Source organism: Anas acuta, chromosome 13, assembly GCF_963932015.1.
Source record: "Anas acuta chromosome 13, bAnaAcu1.1, whole genome shotgun sequence".
In the NCBI taxonomy this organism is placed as follows: Eukaryota; Metazoa; Chordata; class Aves; order Anseriformes; family Anatidae; genus Anas; species Anas acuta.
In genome coordinates, this window is record NC_088991.1 from 2,258,967 (window position 1) to 2,271,179 (window position 12,213).

The 12,213-nt window shown below is 36.7% G+C and overlaps 1 long non-coding RNA gene across 2 annotated transcripts in view; it reads right to left on the reverse strand.

Moving 5' to 3' along the window:
• Nucleotides 1-405: 405 nt before the first annotated feature.
• Nucleotides 406-12,213, reverse strand: part of LOC137863764 (uncharacterized) — a 56,402-nt gene continuing 44,594 nt past the window's right edge. For both annotated transcript variants that reach the window (XR_011101124.1, XR_011101122.1), the window contains exon 4: nucleotides 406-728. This is a non-coding gene — a long non-coding RNA (uncharacterized lncRNA). The remainder of the gene's footprint in view (nucleotides 729-12,213) is intronic.

Sequence of the window (12,213 nt, forward strand, 5' to 3'; positions counted from 1 at the left end):
GCAATATACTCTGTAGTCCCAGGGCCCTCATTTGCATCAGTGCAACTTCATTGACTTAACTGAGCACCATCAGAAAAATTCAGTACAGATTTGCCACGTATGAAGTTTGGCTGAGTTTTCAGTGCCAGTTTAGTCTGTTCAAATAATACCAGCAGTGTCACTAGGAACTGATAAGTATGAAATGAGAGGGAAAAAAAAAAAAAAAAAAAAAAGTATGTTCACTTTGTAGAACAAAGGGAGTCCCAAAAGACAGCAAAATGATTTACAGGAAGCCAGGCTTTGCCTGCAGTATTTACCTTATAAACATTATTTTCTCTCTACCTTGTCAGAATTCCAATAGAAACAGGTTTATGAGCAACTCTTTCGTAACAGAGTCTACTACAAAGAGTTAATATACAGAAAGTAAAAAGAACTTTTTATTTCTATTAATTGAAAAATAACAGCATAGAAGCATAGTATTTTCAAGGTAAATCAATTACTTAAAATACAAATGAAGAGTGTTTTACACACACACACACACACACACACACATATACATATATATAAAAATCCAGCAATTGGGCATTGAAACAGAGCAGTGGTCACAGCACTGAGCCTGCCAGAGTTCAAGAAGTGTTTGGACAGTGCTCTCAGACACATGATCTGTTTTTTGAGTGGTCCTGTGTAGAGCCAGAGGTTGGGTTCAATGATCCTTACGTGTCCTTTCCAACTTGGGATATTGTATGAGTCTACAAAATTGAAAAAAAATTTATTATAGAATGCAGCCTTTGATGAAATTTGAAAAAATAAATGAAATAATGAAGAAAACTGGCAATTCATGTTTACTTGCATGTACATATACTTGTTTTTGCATTATAATTTAACTTTTTATTAAAACCAGTTGAAATATGGAAAAAAGGAAATTTTTTTTTTATTATTATTATTATTTTTTAATTCCCAGTAATGCTTTCCTTATTGGCATGTTTCTGTGTTAAAGTTTACAAGTGACTAGTAATTTCATTCTTGATCTCTTTAATTCAGCACGAGAAATGTTCAATTTCTGAAAAGACACTTTGACTCCAATTTATGTGAAATAGATTCTGTTTACTGATTGGTGTTTTTTATTTCATATCATTTATACACTAATTTGATTTCCTTCCCCTTTTGAATAGGGCTTATGAATTCATCATGAGGACCATGAACAGTTGTGAAAACCCCCTTAAGATAGACATAGGTTAATCACCATTATGGACGGGTGAGTAAATATCAGCTTATTTTCTACATACATCATGCTTGCTGGGAATTCAGATTTTATCAGATTTGCCTTGTACCTATGAAATATTAGGAAAAACAGGGGCAGAGAGCTAGAAAGCCAAACATGAAAGAAAGCTTTCATGAAAAAATAACTAACAGCATACAGTGATCTGTCCTGCTTCTGGCTTCAGTAGCTTTTTGCAAGATTAAGAAGTTCAGGACTTCATCCATTATTAGAAAAACTGTTCATGGATAATTATTGGAGTAAGCCAACTACTTCTGTTGGCTCTCAATGGTTTTATCTTTTTTCCCCCAACTTCAGTAAATAGTAAACCACTTTTAACTCTCTTCTGCACCCTTTAGAACACTACAAGCTTTTTTTTAATCTCCCTATTACTTTGTCATTTTATGATATTTAAAAAAGGTGCAATATTCACTGCATGTTTTCTAGGCTCATCATTTTATTATCTTTAAGAAAAGGATCCATACTAAAAGCTTACACTTACAGACCACATACTGAGCTTTCCTCCTTCCTAAACACTCACATTTAACCCTGACAAAACTTAAACTCCAGAAGGAAAAGAAAGGATCTTTCTGTCTCAGCTTGCCCTATAGGAAAGAAAATAGAAATAGCAAAACTACTGCTGCTACAACTGAGTGCACTGTTTGTTCCACATCACTGCAGTGTGTTAAATAAGTGAACTTTCATTAAGCTGACTTAACACAAGTGTAACAGCTGAAATCAATGATATTAATTCCTGATTTCTATCATATAGTGGCCAGAGGGAAATCAGCCTCATAGCTGAGAAGTGGAACATAAATCTGATTTGCAAAACTTTGCACTTGACGGACTGCCTTGGGGGCAAAAATTAGGTGGGTAGATCCACGGTGTTTCCATTGCAAATTCCCATTGACTTTAGCAGTTCCACACACAAAACATATGCACAGGTATTAATCACAAATACAGATGTCATAAATTAAACTCCCTCAGAGTATTAGACAGTGAATGATTTTTGCAGTGTTCTTCAATAAAGCTGTAATTAGGGGGTATATATTCCAAAAGTTTTCAATGACATGCCAAATAATCTTACAATGTGAAAGCTAGTTGTTCCAAAACATGACAAATAGTATTTTTTTTTTTTAGAAAATCTTTTACTAACTCCAAAATTTTTTTTCCGTCCTATATATTCCAAATTGTTTGCGTTGGTATGGATGACTAAAGAGAACTACAGCGTAAGAAATCACCAAGATTTGTGAAACCTTCACCCTGTTTTGTGGTCATTTAATGAAAGGAGCTGCTGCAATTCTTCTCTTTTACTGGTTCTCACATTTATGGATGTGTATGGAAGTTTTTCACATAAAAGGAATGGTCTGTTAAGGAAAGAATGAATAAAATAACCCTTTCCTTCACAGCTAGAGGGGAAAAAAGAATTGGAGGATTTGGAATACTGGAAGAAAAATTTTCCCCTGACAACCATATTTGGAATCGGCCAGTCCTTACAAGGACAGTTGTTGCATCCAACTAGTGAGACACACACACCACAATTATCTATTCTACTCCATCAGATAGAATTGGATTGAAAACTAATATGTTGGTTAAAATCCAAGTTCATTTCTCAGCACCAGAAGAATGATTTACAACTATGAATAAATTTGAACATTTTCCTTCAACATTTTCTAACTGAAATTCAGCATTTTAATCCAAAACAATTTTTCTATGAAATGTTCAAAAATTAAAATGAGTTTTTTTCTTTTGCATGAAAAACAAAAAACAAACAAACAAACAAACAAACAAAAAACAAAACAAAACAGATTGATATATTTTACTTTTAATGACATCCAAAGTGTTGGATGCTTTTGGTTTTAGTTCAACTCAAGGTTGCATTTGCCCTATTGTGTTGAGTTGTTGGTGACTTGAAGATTTCAAGTAGTCATCAGCCAAGTAGCTTTAACACAAGTATCGGAGCTTAAAACAGAAATCCAGTAACACTATCTGTCGATATTAGTCAAGAACATGAGTACAAGCTAAAATGTTTGGATGAATAAAGTTTCTTCTTAAGTGTTTTGCTGACTCAAAGCTTTACTAGTGAAAGCATAACTTAAAGAGAAAGAGAAATCTTTTTCCCCTAGTCTGCACTGCATTGGACAGTATTACAATGCAAGTATTACTTCCTTGATATTTGGCACTGTAAATAAGAACATACACAGATTAATTTACTGGTACGTATAATAGGAAATGGAAATAAAAAGGATTTTATGTTCTTTTTATAAAAAGTAAAATGCAGTAAAAGAACTGTGTCACTCTGAATGGTGCAGTATTGGCATTCAGTGCATTTATTGTTAATGGCATTACACAGTAACACTAACGTAACCAGGCATGGCAGGCCAAGTTCACTCTGGAGACTGAAAAAAAGTGTAATTGGGAGTGTAGATTTTCAGCAATACATGATCTCAGCGTGAGAAGCCAACTGCATGCTCCATCACATCAACCTTTAGAAAAGGAAAGATTTGGAAAGCATATGGGAATAGCCCTGGGTCTACTATTTAACTCCTCTGAACACATTCTTGTTAAGCCATGACATCTTAAATAAATTCATAGCAGGACTCCCTAGTTTATAGTACTACTTTTTCATTTCTTCTGTCTTGTTTTCCTCTCTGTTATCATTTGGTGCAGTACTCATCTGAATAATGATAGAGCTCTCTGCTGAGGCATGAGGAGGCAGTGACAGCAGCACATGGTTCCATGGCACAGTCTGTCACCTAAGCATAGGAATAAGGAAAGGTGAAGAAAAAATGCCTGCATGCATCCCATTGCTCCATTCAAGAGGTGTTACATCTGTGATGAATTTTATGGATGAATACTCTCAAGGAATACCTACAAATTCTTGCCACTGTTAAAGAGCAGGGCAAATTTCACACAGGTTTCTGTTGCTAGGACTGCATCCAACAGGATAATAAAGGAGTATGAAGCTCTGCAAAGCCTCACGTGCGTTAAGCGTAGGCTCTTGTCTCAGTGCTTTTGGGCTTAACACTGTCTGAAACATTATCTCTACTTTGATTTTTTCCCTCATTTCACAATTCGGATTAAGGCAGCAGAAAATTTAAGAACAACTGCCTGTGTGTTGAAGCACTGCCACCTACATCAGGCTGTTCCTTCCTGTGGCTTAAGGGCCTCGAGAAATGTACATACCAAAGAGAAATTGTTGCTTTGCTTTTTCTTTCTAGTCTTCTGTTTGATTTTTTCCTTTTTATAGCTTTCAGTAGCATAACCTTGAAGAGTCTCTTCATCTTTAAGCTGATTAAAAATATTTTTCACACCCAGTAAGAAAGATGTAACTCCATGCTATGTGTACTTAATGGAAGAAATATGCTTTACATGCTTCATTAAGTTATTTGTGAAATTGCATTAGTGCCATTCCATTAGTATACCTCTCTCAGCTACATCTGTGACCCGTTTTTGACAGGCAAATTACCAGTTTCATAAGTCTATTTTAAGTTGGTAATGATCTTCTAATGTGTTGAAAAATATCCATCTTAATAAAAATTGGAAAAGAGAATAATAATGTATTTTTCAATGTAACGGTAGCAAAATTACCTGCCATGGGGCAAGATAATTATCAGATTTCTAAAAACAAGAAACTAAGAATTATTTTGGATACTTCACCACAACCTTATACCATACAGAAACACTAATCTTGAAATAAGATGTCATAGTGAAGTCAATATTGCTTAGAATAAGTGAAAGAAAAGCATTTACTACATTAAAATCTTTTAAGACTCCAGGAAAGATATTAAAATGATAAAAATGATAGGGTGACTATGCCTAAATTATGAGAAAATTTTAATACCTTTTTACTCTGCACAGTAAGTATTACTTTAAAAGAAGCGAAACATTACTGATCCCAATGTGCACACTAATAAAATGCTGAGATTTAACATAATAGTATTTATATATATATACATATTTTTACTTTCTAGCCACTGTTTCATACTGAGACCATAATTTAAATCATAGCAAGATAGATGTCTAAGGCATGATGTGCTATTTTCCAACATTCCTTCTAGGATTAGTGATAATGTACTGTTTGTGTTAGCTAGCTCTTCACAATTTAGTTAGGATCTAGGCCTCATTATGTTAAGTATCATATATATGACCCTATAAATATATTCTCCTCTGACCTGGAGAAACTACAGTCAAAGGCTCCAGAGGAGAAGTCATCTATGCTGCACTCATCAGCTGTGCTGACACAGAAGTAACCACACACGATACATATTTCAGAATTGTGATTAAATACAATGCATGTGGCAAAAATTTTCCAGAGTGAGTGGGGAAAAGAGGAGGAGGGCAGCAGGCAAATTCATTTGAAGTACCTTTCGACAGCTCTTTATCATCTGAAAAGATAGTTTTAAATGAAAAAACAAATATCTACACACATTGTTTCTCTAACTAAGCTGGTGACCGTTCCTGTCCTTTCTTTGGCTTGTCTGCTGACCTTCAAAAATCAGAGGCCTTTTGTCAGGCTTTACTTCAGTTACATTAGGTGTGTTAAGATACCAAGTAGACAGTAGCTGTTTTCACTAGACAAACAAACATTATCTGAAGGGGAAAAGAAGTACTGAAAATAATAATACCTGCAATCAGTAAAGCTCATGGTTGTATAATAATCCTGTGTGACAAAAACACAGTTTAGAAGCATGTTGAGGGATTTTTTGCAGCTGAGCAAACCAAGCTACCAGGGCAACTATGAGAAGTTCCCATGACAGTGTTCCCACATCGCCCAATTGAGGAATTTAGAAAAATATTGTTACCAGCATCTGGCTTCAAGGACAAGGTCTATGTGACTGCTAACCACAAGGGGGTTGCTTTCTTGCAGGTGGGGTTGTTTTCTTGTAGTTGTTTGTCTGAGTGCTTTTGACCAATAATCTTGTGTGAGACACTATCCACCCCTGTTAAGTTCACTATAAAAATTAGGCTGTTCGGGCAATAAGATGGAGTATGATCTGACCATACTAGTGTCTGTCATGCTTTCGGCTGTGCTTCCTGCAACAGAAGCAGAAGTATTCTTGAGAGTTTTCTGATGTTAAGGGAATAGAGATTGAATGGAAAATATACTAGACATGAAGTATCAATAACTGAGACAGTAAAAAACCTGCCTCAAATCTGCCTCAAACCTGCAGCTGCCTCAAGTCATTCTGAGTATTAGAGTAAAAACTCTAAAATGAAAGACCCTTAGAAGGATTCTGTCAATGACAAAAAGGTCCAAATTAGATGGCTTGTTTAGAGCACTAAATAACAAAGCAGGACAATTAACCACTCCACCATTAAAACTGAACAGTAAATAGTTCAGGTTAGACTCACAGTTTCTCTGGACACTTCAGTGTTGCCTTTCCATGTCTAAAAGTACATGAAGTTGACAAGTCCTTCAAAGTTCCTCAGTCCACAATACTGACACTTTATTTCTTGAATCTTCTTGTCCATCATAGAAGAACATAAGGCATCTTATGTTCTTAAAAATATCCCATACTTAAAAATATCCCATTCATTTTTATCTCAAAAATCTGACAGCTAGACCAACCATATTTGGTATCATGGGGCTTCCAAACTCTGATTTGTAATCTTGCACCAAAAGCATAGAAAGTTTTAGCTTTTCAATATTTTTAAGATACATAGTACTTATATGCATAACAAAAAGAAGCAGACTGTTTGCACTTGTCACAAAATCTCACTGTCCCTCATATACCTTGAGGTTACTTCACAAGTATTGTCTTTCAGCCTTTGTACCTGGGGTTCAGTGCACCAAAAAACAAGAGAAGCGGTGCTAATAAAGATAGGGGTTTTGAATTACTGTCATTCTCTAGCTTTCCACCTTAAACATTTTGTAACTTTCAATGTCTTGCTTACTCTGGGCAGACTATCACTTACTTTTACTCATAAAATTAAAGAGGGACGTCTGAAATTATCTATATAAAATATCTCACTTATTTACAAGCATGAGCCATGCCCAAAGATTCATGCAGTTTGAGCAGCTTTAAAGGACTGCAGCTAAAATCAAGGGCAATGCCACTGAGAATTTTCTCACGTAATGCCATATGTCAGGTTCATTAGTATATTTGCTTCTGCTGTTTACAAGCACAACTGAAAATTGCACTATTCCTACGCTAGCAGATTTCAGAGAATATTGACACAGGGGAGTGTCTGGCCCCAATTACAGCTCACAAAAGCCAAAGCTACAAGATATAAACACCTAGAACAAATGAACTACAGGGAAAGAAAAGCACAGTTCAAGAAAGCTCAGAAATAAGGACTATTAATAACTATGGACCCACAGGACCAGGAGAGCAGCACACATGGGTAGACAACAGTGCCCTACATTCACAAAAAAGTTACAGAGAACACAAGCAGGCCATGTATCACACTTGTAAATAGAAGGGCTGCTCCACAAATAAGCTTTCTTAACTTTCTTGTGATAAAAATGAGCTCTTTTTCTTTATTGTTTTTTAAACTCTTCCTCTATTGAACCTAAATATGCTAAGTGTTGTCTCAGAGACAAAAACACAGGAACTTAGAACCACAGGCTCAACCTGACTGTTTTTCATATAGAAACTATATAAAAATCAATATATGACACTGATTTACAGACTGCAGATAATTTTTCATTCATATCTTGAGTTACACGGTAGCCCCATGAAAACTGCTCATATATATGACGAGGATTAAGGATTTATATAGGATATTTTTATGGTTCTAAGATTCAGTAAGCATTGCTTATTCTGTACAGAAAGGAAGTCCATACTTGTCCATACAATGTTTTTACTATATATAAGGCCACTGCTAACTCTTTATTCCATGCTTTAAAGGACAGACACACAAGTTAACCAAACATTACTCAGGTCACATCATGCTCAGGTTGTGAACAGACAAAAAGACACATTAAGATGAAGAGGCAAGTTTTGGCTAGGCAGCATGGTGGTGGCTCCCAGCAACAGCAATGCTGCTCCTTGCCTCCATTCTCTGCAGCCCTGAACTACTCTTGATGTAACCACCAAAAATAGCCTTTTAAAAAGCCTTCCTAAAGGCATTAGGAGCTAAAGGCTGATTTTTTTACAGTAGTAAATCTTGAAATTAGGTTGGTTTTAAGTTTTGTGGATTGTTTTTTCCCTCCTAAGACTGAAGCAGACTGGTGTCAGAGAAGCTTGAATTACTGAAACCGTATGTAAACTGTAATGTAAAGTACATTTTAATGTTTCAGCTCCATTCAGGTGCTAGATTAGGTGTATTTATGGAAGCTCTTTCAGGGACCAAAGATTTGGATTTTGGCATATGTGATCAAAGTGATTTTATAAAGACGTGCTAAGGCCAGAATTTGTTGACTTTTATATTTGTGAAAGTTGTTGGTTCAATAAAGGTCAAGATGTGTGACAAAATTCAAGTCTGTCTGAGCCAATTAATGACAAGTAACCAGACCATTAAAAATCTCATTTACTATGAGCAGTCAAGTGGGTTATATGAGAGCAGTCTGTTCCTTAGGCAGCCTATGCACTTGGTTACAGGCTTGTAATAGAAAGAATGCAGAATGAAAGAATGATTAGTTTTAAGAGGAATAAGAAAATATTTCCAGGTTTACCAGCAGAGACAGAAATATCCAAAGAAATATATACATATATCTTAATGAAACAGTAGTATTTATTTAATTGTAAATATTGGTATTTCAAAAAGGAAAATTAGGAAAATATTGAAAATTAAGAATTCATGGATATATTGGAATACAATCATTGCTAAAACTCATGGGAATAAACTCTTCAACATGGCCATATGCAGATCATTAAATATCAGTGATACACAGCAATAAAACATTAAATAGTTTGGAAGTACCAAACAGTTCAGGGATCTCCTTCAAAACTTTGAGAAACTGAAGAAATAAAACAAATTATGGCAGTGATCATGAGGAAAAAAAGGAAAATTAAAACCTGAAATATACTATTAGTGTCTACTCAATCTAATATTAGTCCCTAAAAATACTTTTTTTTTTTTTTTTTTTTTTTTTTGTGTGTGTGTGTGTGTGTGTGTGTGTGTGTAGGTTTGTTTTAAGGGTGGGGAAAATAAAATGTTGGTAGTAAGCCTTTCTCTGCTTCAAGGTCTTAAATGTTTGTTTTTAAGGTCCACTGAAACCAAAGGACAAAAGAGCCAGCAGATTTCTTTTATTCAGACACCTTGGATTTTATGATAATAGCAAAAAGATTTCACTGTTTCAGATTTCAGTTTCTCCTGATAGTAGCAGTAATCTTTAGTTCATAAAAATGTAAGAAATTGTACTTTGTTAGATAAGGTGTGATGCCAGTGAAAGGTATATGTCCAAATATAAAAGCAGCTTGTATGTATTTTCTGTTAAATAGGAACATATAAACTATAGGTTTTATTTCAACTTGCACATAACTCTTTGTTAAAACCGGCACTAAATATTGCAAAGTATCAGTTGTATTTCTAGTAAAATTGTGTTCCCAATGGGCACAACAAAAATTATATCCACCACCATCTCTGCAGCTGAAAACCCTGCACTGGGTTTAACTTACTGACTCCAGTGCCTGCACTGCCCACATGGATGTTGGCTTAAACATCAGTAGAAGACAGCTTCTGCCAGGGACCTGCAAACTGGAGCTGGAAAGGAAGGTGAGGCATGTCCCAGCACCGTGTGGGAACGGACCATCACAGCTTGGAGTTGCAGAAGCTGCAGCACAAGGATCTGCAGCCCCAAGATCAGCCTCACCCTGAGGGCCATACAGTGTAGGCAGCTACCCCATGATTGGGGTGTGGGAATGAGATCAATAGAACAAAGTTGGTGTTTTGGGGCCATATATGTGAGGCAAAGGGGCAAAAGGGAAGATGCTGTGGGGCAGGATTGATAAAACAGCAAAAAACACCTCAGGGTTGCTGTGTAGATCAACTGTCCTCTCCCACAGCAGCCAGGAGCACCAGCCTCAGTGGTGCTGCACTGGCAGCTGCGGTCCTGGTGGCAGGAAAATGGCCCCTGTCCTCACACCCTCTGAGAGGCACAAAGAAAAAAAGCATTTGCAGCATCTTTTCTCAGAGTTGCTTAAATTATCTGACAGTGCCCTTTCTTCTAAAGGCTCATCAAAATTCCCCTGAAGGCATTTTGCTAGTTTGGTAAATTCTAATTTGCAGTGTGATGTTTTTTAAAGTCTGACAGACACCGTCACAGTTTACACATAAGAATCAGCAGCTTTCCGTTTTTATGCAGCATAGAAGTTATACTTTCTTAATTGGACACTGCAAATCACATACAACATAAATCTGCTACCACATGAGGCAAGGCTAACTGTGTTGTTCCCATGCCTGGTGGCCTTCTTCAGACAGAAAATGGATTCTGGTACTGTCACAGACCTTCAGCAAGGTCTTATGCTTTGCATCCAGGTGGTTTCAACTTCTCATGCACATAAACCTAAGGACATATTAGTCTCTAACAATGCAAATATATGACACCGAATGCCCTAAAAAGCAGCTACCAAGATCAGGACCTGGGACCCATATCACGAGGTCCAGCTTTGTCACTTTCTGGAAAAGCCTTTTAAGGAGAACTCAAAGTCATCTACAAGGGCAACATTTACCTCATGATTTATTTCTTCCTGTCACCACACGTCTCCAGAGCTGTTTTAGTCCTAATTCAGCAACTCTTCTCCCTTCTCAGTGTGTGCCCAAGATAACAAACACCTAGGGGTGTTCCTAGTCTGCCTCCTTGCAGCCTTTCCTCATCACAGGTGGGCTCTCTGTCCTGGAGCCTCTTCCCTTTCCTTTTGTCCACGTGCCTCTCAAGCAAATTTGGCCACCTGCTGTTCTGCCAGCCCTCTGGGGAGGCTACCTCACTTTGTCCCAGCCCCAGAGCTCTGGGCTTGGGAGAGACAAGGAGGACACCAATGCCTCATTCAGCTGAAGGAGGAAAAGCCTTTTGCTTTGCTTCCCTCCACATCGCTTCCCCCGTTGTCAAGACTCATGCAGTGGCCATTTGGCACCACCTTGTTTATTCCAGACCCCGCTTTTTACTGCACTTGGATCAATACAGTTTACTGGTGCTGTGAGGGGGAAATCTTTTTTCTGTTTTGAAAAAGCACAAAGATGCTAAAAAAAAATAATAACATGTAAAGATTAACCCTTTAGGTTTTTGTTGCATGGCATGTGACAGAGCAGAGCACTACTCCACAACAAACGTGAGACCCAACAGTCACAACACCTACTCTTCAAAGACACGCATGTAATCAGGCACTCAGGAACCAGATGTTTTCATCAAAGTACCAGCAATGCCCGGTCACACCTTAAATTCATAATAAAAACATGACAGCTTTTGTTTTCATAATTTTCTTTCTCATAATGCCAGGTGATAGGAGATCTGGTGGAAGCCTCAGTGCAGGCTGGCTGTTGAGTTTCCTTTCTTATTTTAACTTTTATTCAGAAAAACACCCTTATTTTACTAAGCAAGCATATAAGCTTTCATTTTAATAAGCGTGTCTGAAAAACATATTTCTATGCATAAAAAATATTTGTACAGTTTGCTGAGTTATCATTTTAACCTTTGCACCTAAGACCTTTCATTAATGAAGTGAGGAGTATCTTAACATTTTCCCACTTTGAGTGAGATTTAATTTCCCATTCAAAATTTGCCAATATTCATGAGACTTATGATTTTAAAATAGTGCAAAATTTTTGATTTTATGATGGATGCAATAATATTGTATTCTGCATTCCATCTGTGACAGCAAAGCATGTCCCAAGAAAAACACGTTCATCAAAAATGAAGGAATTTGAAGCAAGCACATGAAATGCTTGTTTCCTTCACAACCCTTATTTTTGTGAGTATTGCTGGAGATGAGATAGACCTTAACGGAATATCTTCTCATAGCCTTCTGCTAGCCTGCAGATCTTTAAATAAGACCAAGCACAGGAGTATATATAAATACATCCAAGAATAA